This window comes from Microtus pennsylvanicus, chromosome 9, assembly GCF_037038515.1.
Source record: "Microtus pennsylvanicus isolate mMicPen1 chromosome 9, mMicPen1.hap1, whole genome shotgun sequence".
NCBI lineage: Eukaryota > Metazoa > Chordata > Mammalia > Rodentia > Cricetidae > Microtus > Microtus pennsylvanicus.
The window spans coordinates 20,965,948-20,982,541 of NC_134587.1; the positions used below are offsets into that span (position 1 = coordinate 20,965,948).

Genomic DNA, 16,594 nt, shown 5'->3' on the forward strand with positions numbered 1-16,594 from the left:
TCTTGTCTCTTAAATTAACCCGTTTCTATTATTTTATATTTTACCATGAGGCTCCATGACTACTGGCAAGGTTCCAGCTGACAACTCACGTCTTTCCCCTCTGGCCTCTACACGGCATCTTTCTCCTTTGTTGAAGTGACTTTTGGTGGCACACTCCTTTAATCCCAGCACTAGGGAGGCAGGGGCAGGTGGATCTCTGTGAGTTCAAGGCCAGCCTGGTCTACAGAGCTAGTTCCAGGACAGGCTCGTGTGACTTATTCTATGGGTAAAGAAAGGACAAAATAATGTCTAATATGCTGTGTGACAGTCTATACTATGAAGAAAAATGAAGCAAATTAAGGGCTATAAGTGCAGGGCGTGAGTCGATGCCTGTTGTAGAGTGTTCATGAGAGGCTCCTCTGATCAGATGGCAGCTGAGCCGCCTGAGCTCCACTGAAGGCCACTGTTGGGCACCATCCTGGTGGATGAACTCTGTGACACTGAGGACAGTGCTACTAGAGAGGTTTTGTAGTATTTGGGTCTTTTTGTTGTTTTGCTTTTGAGACAGGGTTTCACATTGCTTTGTAGACTGGCCTGGAGCTCATTATGCAGCCTAGACTGCCTTCAACTTCATGACAGTCCTCCTGCCTCTTGAACGCTGTCCAACCAGCGTTTTCCTAAGTAGTTTTGTCAGACGCTGGTTGTATGGATCATTACTTAGAAAGAAGGTTCCATGGATAAGTAAACGGGTAGTGAGGTGTAAGATTAACTTTAGGCCAGGCACATTCTGGTAATGGCAGTTTGGAAAGCTTAAACAGGAAGATTGTGAGTTCAAGGCTAAGATCCTGTCTCAAAGAAGGGATAGATGGAGAGAAGAGTGGTGGGGAGAGAAGGGGAAAATAAATTGTTAAACAGGCTTTGTGTTATTTAGCAGCTCTTTCTGGGCATCTTTTACAGTACTAATGTGTTTATGAAAATACAACATATTTGACCCTTCAAACACTGTCTTAGGAAACTGCATCCTTCATGCCGTGGTATGTGCATGCTAGGCAGTACTGGAGGCTGACTGCAGGGCAGTGAAGTGTTCTCCAAGCTGGCTTGTTGCACAGTCTCTAGTTCCCATGGCAATCCCTCCTGTCTCTTTTCCTGTGTTTGACCCTTTCTTTTCTTTTCTCAATATATCTCAAATACATTCTTTCTTATCTGTTTATGATAAATCTCTGCTAAATCTCCTCGTGTGTGTTGTGACAGTGCCTATTCTGTATCCCAGACTGGCCTCAAGTTTATGGAAATCCTCCTGTCTCAGTCTCTCAAGTGCGGGGTTCCAGCTGGATGCCCAAGTGTTCATGTAGGTTTGCATGATGTCTTGTTTGGCCTGTAGCGATAAGCTGAGTAACTGGTGCTCATGCTGTGTCCCGTTTGTTCATCCTTGTCTTAGTGATGATTTAGTTGATATCACTGATCTAACTAGGTCATTCACCTACCCAGATCCTGTACTCACTCACAAGTCTCATGAAATCATACATGAACTGCCCCTTGTATCTGAAGTTGTACCTCTCAGCCTCTTGTACTACTTACTGCTCCCTACATTTAAAACCATTTAACTGTATTAAAGAAGGTGCTGTGTGTGGAGCCTCCCTTTCTTCAGAGCTGTGTGACACATGCTTCTGCAGGGAGCCAAACCCTCCCTGCTTGGGTTTTGTTATGGTTTTGTTTTGTTTTTGAGACAGGGTCTCACTCTGTAGCTCTGGCTTTCTTGGAACTCTCTATGTAGACTAGACCGGCTTCAAACTCACAGACATCCAGCTGCCTCTGCCTTTGAGTGCTTGTAATTAAAAATATGCATCATCTCGCCAGACTAATTTTTTATTTTTAAAAGTTTTAGAGTGCATGTCGTCTATAAGAACTTTTAAGATCTTCCTGGGTAAACCAGGTACTCATGCATAAATTACATCAGAACACTAAGTGTGATGAAATAAAAATTCAGTCTGCCCTCCCCACTCCATGCACTGTATTTTATAATTGTGTTAAAAGCTAATCACATGAGCAGATACGATAAGAGCTGAGATTAGCTAAGTACGGAAAGACCTCTCAAGTTCTCTTTCTCTCCTCATAAAACTGATGGATTATAGATTAAAATACACAGCTGTAAAGTTTTAAAAAGAAAACTGGAAAATTATGAGCCCAGACTTGGGAATAAATTCTCTACGTGGCACACACAGACAAAATGTTATCTCTAAAGGGAAACAGTCAATCGGGAATCATCAAACTTAAAAGAAATTTACTTTTCAAAAGACCCTGTCAGGATAATAAAAGGGTCCACCATGGAGTGGGGTGGGGCTCCCAAGTCCCCACCCACAGTTGATCTCTGCTGAGGGAAGAAGGGTCTGTTTTGTTTGTGGCCACTTCAAGCCTTCCTGCCCCCAATTCATGATGCTTCTAGTTTGCAGATAAGGACATGACCAGATAGACTTGGTGTGTTAAGAAATAGCTATATAGTTTTTAAAGACGATAAAGGGATACTATGAGGAGATATTTGAAAGCTACGTATCTGAGAATTTCTAGAGCATAAGATTGTGTGTCACAAATCAATCCTGAGAATGTTAACTGTACCGTTAAACATGGACCAGACAACAGTTTTTACTGGGTAGATACTTTCTGAGCCTATGAAGAAATGATTAATTTCCCCGGACACCAGGAAAACCCCAAAATGACTTTCCATTCCTCACCAACGAGAACAGTTAAAATAAAATTTAGGAACTGGGAAAATGGCTCAGTGAGTAGGAGCATTTGCTGTGTAAGTGTGAGGACTTGTGCAGATCCTTCAGATCGTGTTTAAAGCCATGTGTGCTCATGCATAGGCTGCAACCCCAATACTGGGGAGTGTGGAAAGCAGAGGAATACCTGGGGCTTGCTGGAACTTGTAGAGGACACTATACACCCTCCTCGGCCTCTGCATACACAGCTTCCAGGATACACGTACACTGCACATGTATACCACACATACAAATCAAAAAATGTTTAGTGTAGTGATAATAACACATCCTGACAAGAATGTTGAAAAGTTGCTTTCCAAGTACATTACTGGTGGAATAGTAAAATGGTACAGCTATTCTGAAAAACAGATTTGGCAGTTTATCTCTCTTTTTCTGTCCCTATCTTCCTGTCTTTGTCTCTCTCACACACAAAGACACACACGCTGTTATATATCTAGAAGTCACATTTCTGACCATTTATTTATCTCACAAAATAAAAAAGCTTATGTATACATAGGAACTTGAATATGTCCATAGTAACTTTATTTATAATACACCCAAACTAGAAACAGCCAAAAAGACTAACAACACATGAATAAATATATTGTACATTCCTACATGGAACACTACTAAGCAATAGACAGCCATTAGCTGCTGATACATCCAACAACTTGCTTCCACGTCCAGTATATTTGAATAAAGGAAATGAGCCAAACATAAAAGGCGATTGTATGAGTTTATTTCTGTCCTGTCTCAAAAGGGCATATATGATAGCAATATATAAGCCAGAAAAAAAATTCTGTGGCTATTAGGGCTTAGAGATGTAGAGGAGAAGGGCTTGGGTGTAACTTAAGAGTACAGCTAGAGGCCTTTTTGGTAGTTTTGGTTGCATGGCAGCATGCAAAGGTGTTTATAGCTAGCTCTTGGTTTTGAAGTGCAGGCACCATATACTAAGTATAGTCACTAGGGAACAGTGACTGATGCGTGACTGATATGTGGGACTTCATTGTATCATCTTGTCGTTTCCTACAAATGCAGTTATTTCAAAAGAAAATGCTTTTAAAAATTGCTGTACTGTGAATTGAACCGAGGGAGCCTTGCACGTGTTAGGCAAGCAGTCTACCACAGAGTTATCCTCCAGCTTTTTTAAAAACTTTTTGTTTGGTAAGAGTCTCACTAAATTGCCTAGTCCAGGTAGCCCTTGAACTTGGAACTTTTCTGTCCCAGCCTTAGAAGAGCTGTTGTTACTGACCTTTGCTACCAGACTGGGTCAGCTCTTCCTGCTTTCTGTTCACTTCTGAGAGTAAAAGTGTTCACTTCCTCATTCAAGACAAGACTTTATCCATACTTTACAATTTGTGTAGCTTTCTACCTCCTCCAGAGATTTTCTTCACTGATATATGTAGCACATATCCACTGTTTCCCTCATGTGTATTTTTCTTTATTGTCAGCTGTAGACTTGCCTCATCCTAACTAAGATGATAAACAGGAGCATAAAGGTTATTCCATCTGTGACATCTCTTGAGTCGAGTTGGCATAGAAAAATTATCAATCTCATTCTTTTTAACTGCTGTGTGCTATTTCATAATAGAAACACGTTATAGGGTCTGGAGAGATGGCTCAGAGGTTAAGAACACTCACTGGCTTTTCTTCCAGAGGTCATGAGTTCAATTCCCAGCTCACCATCATCTGTAATGCGGTCTGGTGCCCTCTTCTGGCATGCAGACAGATAATAATAAATAAAGTATTAAAAGGTGGGGGGGGGGGGCGGTGGCGGCATACGCCTTTAATCCCAGAACTTGGGAGGCAGAGACAGGTGGATCTCTGTGAGTTCAAGTCCAGCCTGGTCTACAAGAGCTAGTTCCAGGACAGGCTCCAAAGCTACAGAGAAACCCTGCCTTAAAAAAAAAAAAAAAAGAAAAAAACATGTTATAATCTTTTCTTTATTTCACATTTCCAGCCTTTTTATTCTACCTTCAGCCTGCAATTTAGTTTGTTAGTATGATTTTTTTAAAAGATTTATTTATTATGTATATAACATTGTGCCTCCATGTATGCCCAAACGCCAGAGGAGGACACCTGATCTCACTACAGATGGTTGTGAGCTACCATGTGGTTGCTGGGAATTGAACTCAGGACCTCTGGAAGAGCGGCCAGTACTCTTAACCACTGAGCCATCTCTCCAGCCCCCTTAGTTTGATTCTTTATGCCCACAATTTCAGAGCTTTTCTTGATTAGATATCGGTAAGTGGAATTACCATGTTATAAGTTTCATGCAGTTTTTACTTTATAACATACCTACTAGCTTTGTATTGTCTGATAGCTTCCTATATTTATTATACCAATTTACACCACCTGTGTCAAATGTTTTCTGGTTCTGCATGTTAAGTATTTGCTTAGTTCTTCCTTTGCTAGTACCTATCTAGAACCTGTTATAAAGTCTAACAGATTTTACCATGCAGGTTTCTATGGCCATCTGACTGAACTTTCCTAGTGTTGTCTGATATTAGAAGATAAGCAGAGTCTTGTTTGCTTCGTGTTGGATGAGAGGTTTTACCGCTATAATGTATATTTACACATATATGTTATATATAATCTATAAATGATATAGTATGTATTTTCTCTTTTTATAAATCTGCACATATGTAATTTCCTCTACTCTGACTAGTCAACATTAAAATGCATTATTTTTGTAGCTTTCCTTTTCATCTGTTTGTTTCTTTTTTTCAAGACTCTAAGACTCTAATTGCAGAATCCTATTCTTTCTTAAACAAGCTCAGTAGACAAAAATCCACAATATCCTTCTCAGAAAGTCATTGCTGGCCTAGTGGTGGTGGCGCATGCCCTTAATGCCAGCACTCAGTAGCCAAAAGTAGGTGGATGCCTGTGAGTGCCACGCCAGCCTGGTCTACAGAGGGCATTCCAGGACAGTTTTGACTGCTATACAGAGAAACCCTGTCTTGAGAATCAGAAAGATGCCAGGCGGTGGCTGCACATTCCCAGCTCTTGAGGCACAGGCAGGAGGATCTTTGTGAGTTTGAGATCAGCCTGGTCTACAGAACGAGTTCCAGGATAGACTCCAAAGCTACAGAGAGACCCTGTCTTGAAAAATAAAATAAAATATAAACAATAAAAAGAAAAGAAAAAAAGAAATTCATTCCTGTTCCAGTTTGTCCTATTAAAACCATTAGGTCTGTATCTTTGTTGAGCATATGTGGGTGTGCATATGCCATGGCCAGTGTGCAGAATCAGAGGACGAGTTGGCCTCTCCTGCCTCTGTGTGGGTTCTGGCGTCGAACAGATTGTTTGGCAGCCACACCTTTACCCACTGACCATTTGTCTGGTCCTTGTTTTTAGATCCTTTATCCAATTCTTATTCTAAAAGCAAACCACAGCCTCAAAAACCATACTGTACTTTTGAGGCGCCTTGATTTTTACTTTTCTCTCCCCTTCTGTACTGGTCTTCATGGCATTTTATTTAAAGAAAGGACTCCTCCTTCAACCATTAAAATTGTTCCCTTTAGCTACTTAACATTTCCCAATGTATTATAGAAGGATTATTAGTCCTTCCCTTACTTCTTGCATGACTGCAAATTTCCAAAAAAAAAAAAAATCCGTATGAATGAGGCTTTAAATAATTAAGCAGGAGGTAGTCAGTAGATTTGGGTACCACATTGGCTATGAATGGTTCAGTGTTTCATGGACTCATGAGGAGATGTTGTAGTATCAAAATGACTGGAATGAGTACATTAATGTACTTTGTTCTCTCCCTCCCCCTCCCTCCCTCCCTCCCTCCCTCCCTCCCTCCCTCCCTCCCTCCCTCCCTCCCTCCCTCCCTTTCTCTTTCTTTTCTTTCTGTTTTCGAGACATGGTTTCTCTGTAGCTATAGAGCCTGTCCTGGAACTCAACTCTGTAGACCTGTAGACCAGGCTGGTCTTGAACTCATAGAGATCTGCCTGCCTTTGCCTCCCATGCGCTGGGATTAAATGTGTACGTCACCACTGCCTGGCTATTTTTCCTTTTCTTTTTCATTTTCCCTCCCTCCCTTCCTCCCTCCCTCCCTCCCTCCCTCCCTCCCTCCCTCCCTCCCTTCCTCCCTCCCTCCGTCCCTCCTTCCCTCCCTGCCTGCCTGCCTCCCTGCCTCCTTCCCTTCTTTTTGATTTTCCAAGACAGGGTTTTTCTGTGTAGCTAACCCTGGCTGTCTTGGAACTTGCTCTATACACAGATTGGTCTTTAACTCAGAAATCCACCTGTGTCTGCCTCCCAAATGCTGGGATTAAAAGTGTGTTCCCCATTGCCAAATCATAGTCTTGATCTTTAATGCACAGAAGATTCTGGTTGGTAAGTTTGGCTGTCCCCTGTGTTTGATTAGCTAAGAGCCTGATAAACTGAGTGGTCCCCCGTAGAGTTGCTCCCTTCGCCCCAAATAAAAGTAATGTTTTCACATTGATATAGACTTCATTTTTGTTTATTTCTGTACAGTTTCTGTCTTTCTTTCTTTTTTTTTTTTGTTTTTTGTTTTTCGAGACAGGGTTTCTCTGTGGTTTTGGAGCCTGTCCTGGAACTAGCTCTGTAGACCAGGCTGGTCTCGAACTCACAGAGATCCGCCTGCTTCTGCCTCCCAAGTGCTGGGATTAAAGGCGTGCGCCATCAGCGCCCGGCCTTTTGTACAGTTTCATTGATATTTTGCTCATCAATGGAGATTTGCGCATTTCAGTAAGTATTGATTATGGGTTAGTTATTGCACTGAGGTTCTAACATCTGTTTAAAACCATCATGATGCTTGAGCAGTGCAGGTTAACCGAGGACTTGGGGTGTGCTCCATCAGTGTGCTTCCCTGCTGAATGACCCCCTCAACCCCCAGAGTTTATAGTGGCCTCAACAGCTGTGAGCCTGTCACAGGCAGCTCCCAGAAAGTTGAGCTTCACAAGCAGTATTTCATTCATTTTTCTGGTAGAACTAGAATTCATAATTGCTCTTTGTTATTTTTAGAATATTCTTCTAATTTAGACATAAGTGTGCTACTAACATGGCAATAGGAAACAACCTCTAGTTTAACTTTGGCCATTTGTCGCCCTAGGCACTGTCCTTTCCACCTCTGAAAGGCGAGAGTTGGTGCCCACAGCCAGCCTTGTCTGCACTGGAGGTGAGTGGAGACCAGTGCCTCTGAGTGGACAGCCAATGGGATGGATGGTCTGTGCTTAACTAGATGGTACTTCAAAGGGTGAAAATGGACTGGGTGTTCACACTTCAAGTTTAGTAATGCCAAATCTTTGAGTAAAGTTTCAGAATTATTTCATTTTTGACAAATGCAATTAGTAATCAACATATGTAGACCCCAAAGTAAAACCTTTTGGGAGAAATGTGGTTTTTATTTAGAAATATTAAACTAATTTTCATGCTGATAGTTAATATACAGCCCTATATTATTACATGTAATAATTATCAGTAGTAGAAAGTTCTAGAGGACTTATTAAAAGTAAAAATTTAATTAATATTTCTTAATTCTTACTCATCATTCACATTGTACTGAAAGTGTGCATATGGAATTTACATTAAACGTTGGTCAAATTTTCCCACCAGATCTAACTTGTCTTTAGAAGTAACCCTTTTATGTTTTCTCTGGTTGCAGCCATTGATTTTCTTTTTAAAGGTACCTTAATAGTGCTGATGAAGCAGTGCATTAAAAATAAATGTGGGGAATAAAAAGCAATGCTGTATAATATTAGAGTCTCGGTTTTCCTTTCCTAGTAAATTTTTCAATCTAAATGGCAAAAATACTGAAGCAGTCGGGGGGAAAAAGGCCAAAGAAGGAACAAATGATGCAAAAAGAAAATGACACTGAGGTCCCTGTTTGATACACATGTATTTCAGGTTGATAGTTGCTTTCATTAGCAGATCTCATTGTTATGCAACGTCTGTTCCTCTGCAGCAAAATGGATCTTGTACTCACAGGCCCTGAGTGTGTATCTTCTCTTAGGTACTGGAAAGGACATCTTTCTTTGGTTTGCTTTTACCATTTTGTTAAGGAAAAGAAGGAAAATTGAATTACATTCTTTTGTTGGTAAATTTGTTTTTAAAACATCTTTAGATTTGTATTATGAATGTTTTCTGTTCTCTAGTGTAAGCAATTATAAGATGGCTAGTAATGCACACATGTTAATTAAAAGTTTTTTTATATTTATTAAGCTCTACATTTTTCTCTGCTCCCCTCCCTGCCTCTCCTCTTCCCCCTTCAATTCTCACCCAAGTTCCCCATGCTCCAAATTTACTCAGGAGATTTTGTCTTTTTCTACTTTCTACTTCCCATGTAGATTATATCTATGTAAGTCTCTCTTAGTGCCCACATTGTTGTTTAAGTTCTCTTGGATTGTGGTTTGTAATTATAATTTTTAATTGAATAACAAACTCAATTTTTTATTAGGTATGTAAGCATATGTTTAACCTTTTTGAATATTGGGAATGATTTTTTATTGCAACAAAATATGATAAGATCTGAAAGCTGCTACCTTTTGCAATAGCAAAAATTGTATATAGAGAGCATCACAACTTGAGTTTTCATAAAATAGATCTGAAATCTGTTTTACATTTGAGGTGAACAGTAGACAGCAGTGCAGACAGGCCGAGTGCCTTCAGCCAGTGAATACAGGCATGGATCAAACTGGAGTGGACACAGCTGGCATTTAGGCATTTTGCAGTTTGATAGTACTTTACTAAGTCCCTTGGTTTGGGGTAATGTTCTCAAAAATTGTCCTCACATGAGAATCTGGGTTTGTGTAAGTACAAATTAGTTTTGTCACGTGCAAAAAATATGTGTGGTAATAACTGACCTTTTGGTTCACTTAATGCAATCCTAACAATATCTTGGCTACACTGACGAAACAGGATGTTACAATATGTACAACAGGTTATTAATGCAGCATTTTGAGTTAATTTGTACTGAGGGTGTTTGCTTCTTATTGAGTTCTATTCATTGTGAGCAATGTTCTAAGCTATTAGAACTTATTATTAAACTTGGTGAAGGAAAGGTTTGTGGGCTCAAATGAGAGAGAGAGAGAGAGATGATGAGAGAGAGAGAAGCGATGGGAAGCAAAAAAATACTCTGGGCAGTCATAGGACATAAAGTTAGCATCTTTATGAGACACAGAGACTCACTCCACTGTGGCTGTTTGATTTGCTATTACATATTTATTTCTCATGAAAATCAGAGTGTAGCTGTGATGAATTTTAATTGTATTTAATCCAGGTATGTAGCAGTTGACAGGGAGTAATATTTCAGGGTTTTCTCTTTTTTTGATGATGTAATTAGGTGTTTCTGTATTCTTCGTTTTGTTGTCTTTCCCCAGATTAGTAACCTAACAAAGTAAGCTCTGCATGTGCAAACACAAACGTTAATTTGTTCAGGCTCCATGTGGAGATGGATTTGTCTCCCAGAATTAGGAATGCCAGACTGAATAGGAATAAAATTTATCATAGCTTCGCTCACAGCCAGGCAAGTGGAACAAGCCCATGAAAGGCCATAGATGAAAGAGGGTCTGGAGTTCTCTGTGAAGTACACTTGCGTTTACATCCTTTTTTTTTTAAATTCTTTATTTATTATATATACAATATTTTGTCTGTGTGTGTCTGCAGGCCAGAAGAGGGCACCAGACCTCATTACAGATGGCTGTGAGCCGCCATGTGGTTGCTGGGAATTGAACTCATGACCTTTGGAAGAGCAGGCAATGCTCTTAACCACTGAGCCATCTCTCCAGCCCCCTTGCGTTTACATCCTAAAGTCTTCTTCCTGCCTTTCTGAAGCCACACCTTTCCCTGAATACTAATGTACTCAGCCTGTAGGAGAGACTAAATTTGGAACATGAAACTGAATTTAGCTGGGCAGTGGTGGAGCACGCCTTTAATCCCAGCACTCGGGAGGCAGAGGCAAGTGGATCTCTGTGAGTTTAAGACCAACCTGGTCTATAGAGTGAGTTGCAGGACAGGCTCCGTAGCTACTGAGAGACCCTGTTTCAAAAATCAAAAAGAAAAAAAAACTGTGAATTTAATAAAAATATATAAGGATTTAAATGAGATAAATTAGATTTTTTTTTGGCCACATGACTTATTAAGTCAATTGTCCTTTATTATGTTATGGCTATGGCTTTTGCTGAGGAAATTATAAAGGACGATGACATAGGAAATCCAATTTTCTAACTAAGTAAGTTCTGAAATTTGCTGAGAAAAGTTTTATTGAAATATCAGATCAAATTTGTCTTCATTGTGGGAACTAGGTAATTCTTTGGGTTTGTGAATTGGCATCTTACGGATGAGAGCAAGGATTTTGGAAATTGTCTGCTTCTCTTGCTGGCTAACTAGAGGTATAAGCCTCGTATCATGACGTGTATGAACCTAGCGACATCATTTCTATATTCAGCTTTACCTTGCATTGTACTTTTCTCGCACTGTACTTTGAGACAGTACCTGTATCTTCCTGTAGCTTTCTGAGTGTTAGGACTGCAGGTGTGCTTCCACCTCTGGCCATTGGTTTTCTTATTTATCTATAATTACATGGAAAGACTCTCTTTCCTACTGGTTGTGAGCCATGTCATGTTCTTCTGCCATAAGATGGGACAGAAGTAGTGCTTATTGTAGAACGGTTTTATTTGCTCCTGTGTGTGATTGTAAGTCTGGGTGAGTATGATGTGGGTGTGTGCTTACAGGGGCATTGGCCTGCCACTGTGCACGTGTGGAGGTGAGAGGGCAAACTTGAGGAATCTGGTCTTCTTTCCTGAGTTTCAGGGATCAAACTGTGACCGTTCGTTCAGGGTGGCAACCTTTTATTCACTGAGCCATCCCATTGGCCCTTTCATCCAGCTGTTAGATCTCTTTTAGTATGGTTTGATTTGCCAGGGAGGGGGGGCTCTTTTGGAGGCTTTTGTCTTTGTAGCCCCCATAATTCCAGTTAGCTTTGTTAAATGTACACCCTTTGCAAGTATCTGAGTGAGAAGATGGGATGAAATGTACCTGAGGAAGGGAAAAGAGCCTTTTGTCATCTAAGTCACATGCTGCTGTGTACAGCCACTGCCCCCTTTGTCTCAACTATAAGGTCTCTTCAGAATGCACTCAATTCTTTCTGTCTCTGTCTCTCTCTGTCTCTCTGTCTGTCTCCCTCCCTCCCTCCTTCCTTCCCTTTCCCTCCCTCCCTCCCTCCCTCCCTCCCTCCCTCCCTCCCCCCCTCCCTCTCTCCCTCCCCCCCCTCCTCTCTCTCTCTCTTTCTCTCTCTCTCTCTCTCTCTCTCTCTCTCTCTCTCTCTCTCTCTCTCTCTCTCTCTCTCTCTGTCTCTGTTGTGTGTTTTGTTGTGGAGAGACCCAGAACAGCCAGTGGGAATTAGTTCTCTCCTTCCACCATGTTGGTCCCGGGGTCAAATTCAGGTCCTCTGTGTTGTCAGCAAGCACACTCGCTCTCTGGCCCATTCCTTGAGCCCAGAAGTATAAACTCTTTGTGGGAAAGCTCACTGATTGTGGCTGCAGGAGCAACTTTGAATGACTAAAGTATCACACTTACTTTCTCTTCCTCTTCACAGTTTTCTTTACTGTTTCCAAAAGTGAGCTGTCATGGGACCTGACACAGTCATGGACCTTTGAAATAGTTGAAATAGTAATCTTGCATCTTAACTGTTTTGTCTTGGCATATGAATATATAGCCAGAAACTGCATGTTTGGTTGGAATTGCATTTATAATTTCTCTGATGGACTAAGGACTGTGTTTGCATGCTGGTGAAAATAGGATATATGTGTTACTGAATTTGACTACAAATTTTAGCTGGAACTCTTAACTGCTTAGTTACAGTGTTTTGAAAATTGACAGTTTCATTGTGGTAAAAGCATTAATGAATGGTGTTAACAACTATGTTAATGTGATTCAATACTCTTTTGAAGCAACACAGTTGGTATTTATGAGCAGATTTCTGAGATTCTGTCCATCTGGTCCATAGTCTTCTGTTCGGGTGGATTTGGAATTTTTTGTATTGATTTTTGTTGTTTTTCCTCTTTCAGTACATTAGATTTTGCAAATGAGTTAATATAAGCTTAAATTAATCAAATGACTTAAATATTTGATATGCTTATATTGTAAAATGGTCTTTAAGTACTCTGCATTAAATTATTAAATGTTGTATTCATGAGTAGAAGTATAAGTATAATATTATATTTTTAGTAAATAGAAGATTTTTTTTTAATAATTTTGTTTGTGAGCCTAGCCTTTAATGACTGAGTCATGCCTCCAGCCCATAAATAGAAGATTTTTAAGATGAGTACAAGTTTTGCAGATTTTAAAAATCACCTAGATACTTTGAAAGTAGTAACTTGTTTTTATTTTGAGGAAGCTAAGGATTTTAGATTTTGTAGTGATAATTTAAATCAACTTCCATACAATTTCAGGGGATAGGGGAAAAGGCAAATTGGGTTGGAAAAACTGAGAACAAAGAAATGCAGTTTTCAGATTAGCAATTGGATTCTTGTTTTTTTAAGTGCTCAGGTGACTATTATAAGTTTATTGTATTTTTGAAAAAGGAGCTTAAAATGTAGGGAATCATTTTACCCCATGTAAACTTCTGATTCTTACCATATTTTTCAAGATTGCTGTATATTTATATAGTAGTCTGATTGCCATGATACAAATAGACTCATCTTTTGATAAAAATTGAATGTTAATCTTTTACTCTAACTCAGAAATTTCTTGTACCGACTTTTTAAAGCAGTTGAAATTAAAAGGTGATTGTTTAGCACGTTTTTGAACAATTATTTTTTTTATTTAAAAAATCTTGTTAGCATTGCCTTATTTTTACAATTTGTTAGCCAAGCCAATGTTTCAAACCAGTGTTTGAAACCTGCTTAAGGCTGTGAGCATTTTTTACTGTAAGTTGAGTTCATACGTGGCAGAAACAAATCCTTCCAAAGTGGGGAAGGACAAGATTCTTCTCTCCATTATAAGGTTTGACCTCAACAGAATTAAGAAAAGAACAATTACCTGAGCCACCCCCTTACCTGACTTAGTTTTGTCACGTGAGCTTTCTGGTTACCCGGGAGCCAAGTGCTCCACCTGCCTCTCAGTTTGTTTACCAGGAAATCAAGATGTGTAAACTGCAGGAAGTACTATTTGACCCTCTCCGACAGTATCTCATTACAATAATTGCTAATCTCTGAATAAGACAGCCATGTTTTGTGCGAGAGAGGCTGTGTTAGGTAGATTTTAGGTGTTTCAACAAACAGAGCGTTGCAAATGCTAACGAATTGTGGTTTCATTATAGCGCTTGATAAAAGACATATTGTGACCTTTGGGGTCAGCAGAGCTAGGATACAATAGTAAGTATTCTTTCAAGCCTTTCAACTGAAAATATCGTGGCTTGTTGTGGAGTGCTGCCTCTGCTCCGAATCGAAAGGATAATGGCTACTTCCTGATTAAACCCTCTCCACAGTAAGCTGCCAGTGTTGTGCTGAATGTCTTTCTCCCGCTAATGAGAGCCTTCGCTGTTTTCTGTATTGTGTATCACTGTGTTTTCATTGATGAGGCTTTTAGAAGTATTTCCTGAGCTTGAACTTATATTTTGAGTAGAAACTACTGTTTTAAGTTTGGAGGATTTTTTTTTAATTGAAAGTATTTCTGTTTTATATTTTAAAAACAACCATGTCATATACCAACTGTATATTTTGGTTACAGAAACAAGCTTAAGAAAACCATTAGCATGGTAAGTTATAGTAAGCTGCCACTTGCAAAAGTGCTCTTAGCAAAATCCTGAAATAACATGTAGTAAATCATATTGTTTTTAGATTCTGGAATAGATTCTAATTTATTTTTTAATATAAGAATTTCTATCTACATATTAACATAATGTATTGATAAATGTTTTAATTCTTACTAAATTGTTTTCGTACATTAATTACGAGGACCCTGAGATATAAAAGGAATGTTAAGTACTCAAAGCATAAGAAGGAATAAAGAACCGCTTAGCTTTAATCCTTGAGCTGGCAGCCACCCCATCTGTGGCCTTGGGACAGTTGTTTAAACTGCTTACCTCGTTTTCTCATCTCCTACCCAGGTGATTAAGTAAAATGTGTTCATTTATTTATTACAGTACAAAATATAAAGGAAGCACGTTTTAGATGTGTTTTATAAGATGGAGAACTAACTGCCACCAGGAGTGTTAGTATTATTAGTATATAGAAGAGTGGGAGATTCGTGGCTTTACAATGAAATAAATGATCATCACATTTAAACAGAACTCCGTTTTTCTTAAACCATCCTCATGCAAGAATTATGAATATTGTTGGATACATGAATAAAATACGAAGTAGAAAACCAATAATTAACAGTCAAGTCCCAAGCATGCTTCTGACATTTCTAAGGACGAGCTTGTTCATAGAATAGAGAAGAATGTGTATATTATATGCTAGGGAAGTGTAGGTTATTTAAATATTATCATCTTGATATTTAAGCTTTAGTCATAGGTTTTTGTTTATGTAAGAGATAACATTTTAAAATTATTAAAAATTAAATGTAGCTTCTGAAGAAGATTATAGAATGTAAAACTAGCAAACATTTAAAAGTATTCTGGGGGAATATAAATAATTTAGCTTGTGTTGAAAGAATTTAAGTACCTTCTTTTCAAAATACTTATCAAGTTCAAATTCACTCCGTAATTTTTAATATAAGTTTTTCCTGTATCTCAGAAGGTTTTAAATATGATGTTTAATATCTTTATCAAAATAAAATTTACAGCAGTGCCTCTTTAATTTTGTAATGATAAGTAATAGATACCATTTATTGTTACATAGGTACTGCCGAGCTAATTTATCATTTTATAGTCATATTAATCACATTAGGCACGGTATCATTGCTTCCATTTTCATTGCCGAAGAAATAATTGTAGAGAATTTAAATAATGTGAGTAAGGTCCTTTTGCCAGTGTCAGAGTCTTGTGAGAAACACCAACAGAACCCAAAATCCAGAACTCCAGAGACATACAGAGGATTTAAAAAAGCAGGCACTTTTATATTTTGTTCATTATAAAGGTGTGCACACTGTCGATTTAGATGGATTTATTTATCAAATTTTGTAAAGGACCTCCAAGATGTCAGACATTGTAAGAAGTAAAATTACTTATAGTAGGAAGCCAAACAAAAGCCCTGTCTCCGCAGTTTACAGTTTTAGTAGAAGCAGGAAACACTTAGGCTGTGATAGTGCAGTGTGGTAAGCGATAAGTACAGGTAAACACACACGGTGCTGTGTGCTGGATAAAGTCATAGTCAGTGTGTTGTTTTCATTGAAGATTAGTGTTGTTGTTAGTACTGTCTTGACGTTTTGATGATAGGGCCTTAGAAAACGTTAGGCAGGTACTCCACCACCGAGCTATTCCTGCCTACTTCAGTTACACATTGAATTCCCATGTCTTTTGGACCATTCCAGATACCTGGGAAATAACAGTAAATAAACCTTCCGAAAGTTTACTTTTATGAATCATATAGTTCAGGTGGAGATAAACTATAATGAATAATTTGTAAAATATATAGCATGTTAGACTGTAAATGTTACTAAGAAAGAAATCTAAAGAAGAGGGAGCAGGATAATTTTTATGGCTGTTCTGGGGTCTAGAGGGACTCAATCAAGGTGGTGATTGGCCATTGACAAGGTAATCTTATGCGCATACCTTTTCAGGCAGAAAGCCTTTGGCAGGAGCATGCCTGTTATGACCATAGGAAGTAAATCGAGGCTATCTGAAAGAGTGAGGAAGAGGGGAGAGTAGGAAGGAAGGAGAGGCTGTTGACAGGAGACTTTTCAGACCCCAGGTAGGACTTGATGGAACCAGGCTTTTGCATAGATGT

The 16,594-nt window shown here is 39.1% G+C and overlaps 1 protein-coding gene across 23 annotated transcripts in view; it reads left to right on the forward strand.

The window, feature by feature from the left end:
* The window catches only part of Baz2b (bromodomain adjacent to zinc finger domain 2B), a 208,788-nt gene that overhangs the window by 76,450 nt on the left and 115,744 nt on the right, over positions 1 to 16,594 (forward strand). Inside the window, exon 1 of one of the 23 annotated variants that reach the window (XM_075985076.1) lies at positions 7,820 to 7,881. The exons of 21 other annotated variants lie outside the window; for them this stretch is intronic. The gene's annotated coding sequence lies outside the window, so the exon portion shown is untranslated. Of the gene's footprint in view, positions 1 to 7,819; positions 7,882 to 14,058; positions 14,078 to 16,594 lie in introns of those variants that run through there. One more of the 23 variants, XM_075985077.1, reaches the window with a different exon arrangement.